Here is a 2132-nt window from a genome sequence, read left to right as displayed (position 1 = left end):
ATACTGAGAGTGAACAAATGGCTGCGCAACAAAGCTAAGAGAGAGCCAGAAGAAATGGACAAGGGCCCACCGTCAGTGGACGAAATTGAAAATGCTGGTCTGGAAATCGTCAAGTATGTCCAGGGACAAAACTTCCCAGAAGAGATCAAATTACTTGATCGTCAGAAAGAGACTGAACCAGCAAAGGGCCCAGTTCCCAAGACAAGCGCAATATACCGTTTATTGCCTGTCATGTCACAGAAGGGAGTGCTTGTTGGAGGACGACTGAAAAATGCTCCTATCCCAGAAGAAGCTAGACATCAGATGATCCTGCCTAAGAAACATCACATAGTGGACCTGATTGTCAGACAATGCCATGAGATGTCTGGACATTCAAGCCGTGAATATGTCTTGGCGACAACACGTAAACGGTACTGGATCATCAATGAGAGGACGACAATAAGAAGAGTGCTGAACAACTGCTTTAGTTGCAGACAACGCACTGCTCCGTTGTGTGACCAAAGAATGGCAGAACTCCCTGAAGCGAGTCACCCCAGGTGAACCACCATTTACCTACGTTGGAGTAGACTTCTTCGGGACCTACTGTCAAGCACAAACGGAACCAGGAGAAGAGATATGGCTGTGTGTTCACTTGTTCCGCACTCAGCACAATTCACATTGAAGTGACACACTCGCTAGACACTCCATCATTTGTGAATGCACTGCAGAGATTTATAAGTCGCAGGGGCCAGCCGAAGGAGATAACCTCAGTCAATGGAGGACACTTTGTTGGAGCTGAAAGAGAGTTCAGAGAAGCTATTGACCCACTCTCCTCCGAGAGAGTTTCAGAAGAATGACGTCTATAGCAGCAGACGTTGGCGTCAAGTACAATACTTGGCCGATGTGTTTTAGCGCCGCTGGACCAGAGAGTATCTGCCTGCACTCCAGAGCAGTCAGAAATGGATTCAGTCAAGGAAGAACCTGGAAGTCGGAGACGTTGTGCTCGTGTTGGAGGAGAACAACCCCAGGAACCTGTGGCCGTTGGCTCGTGTGTTGGAGACGTTTCCTGGGAAGGATGGGAGAGTCTGCACTGTGAAAGTCAAGACCGGCAGTTCGGAGTTGGTGCGACCTATCCACAAATTGTGCCTGTTGGAGTCCGAGCAACGGCAGGATGAAAATGAACATTAATAACTCTATGAGATGTTTGTTACGAGACATTTGTTACGAGTTGCGTACTCGTGATTGCGTTAATCGTATTATGGTTAGGTAGTGGGGTCTTAGGCTTATTGCATGTTATTGATGACATTGTCAGGAGTTATAATCTGCTTTAGTTAAGTGTTGTTTAAATGTACGAAGGTATACATTTAGGTGCCGGAATATTGCAGACTATTTAGTTTCACGCTTCGCCAATAGATTGCGCCACTGTAGGGAAAGGAAGGCTAGAAAATGGCCGCCAGCAAGCATTACAAACTGACTGCTTAAAATACAACTGCAAGTTTGGAGGCAATATAAATTGTAGGTACCATTATTTACATGTTAAATCTTAGATAACATACTTAAGATACTGTAGGGAAATTTTGGAGTCTGGATGGCATAATGAATTTTGTGTTTTTGAGTAGATTGTGTGCGTTTCAAATCTCAGTATTCCAGTTACTTTGTTCCTTGTCTGGTCAACTCTGTAAGAATTATATTTAGCGAAATTAGCTACTGTTAGGCTAATTCAGTGTCTTAGTTAGGGACTAAGGCACTATATTCAGTTTAGAGTGTTTGATATTCATGTCATGATATTTAGCGAAGTACCTTGTGGGGTTTGTTGTGTTATTTGCCATATTTGGTGCTTATTCTCGTGGTCGCACATCCGGGCTTTTCCGTGACCCGAGGTCACGAAACTGCTTGACAACGCCGCTGGAGTGAAAACAAACACGCTGGAGTGTGGCGACTGCGTGTGTTTACATTGCATTGCATGTTACGATCGGCACATTTAGATCCTTTGCTGTTTTTGGTTAGTTTTTACGTGTTAAACATGCCGGGAAATTGTGAAGCTGTAGGGTGTACTAATCATAGGTCATCATACACTTATGAAAAAAAATAAACCTTCATTTCACCGGTTTCCAAAAGATGCTGATCGGAAAAATTCCTGGGTTAATGCACTG

Source organism: Priapulus caudatus, unplaced genomic scaffold, assembly GCF_000485595.1.
Source record: "Priapulus caudatus unplaced genomic scaffold, Priapulus_caudatus-5.0.1 Scaffold475, whole genome shotgun sequence".
NCBI classification, from domain to species: Eukaryota; Metazoa; Priapulida; class Priapulimorpha; order Priapulimorphida; family Priapulidae; genus Priapulus; species Priapulus caudatus.
The sequence above is the reverse complement of the archived record's forward strand: the minus strand, read 5'-3'. Positions refer to the sequence as shown.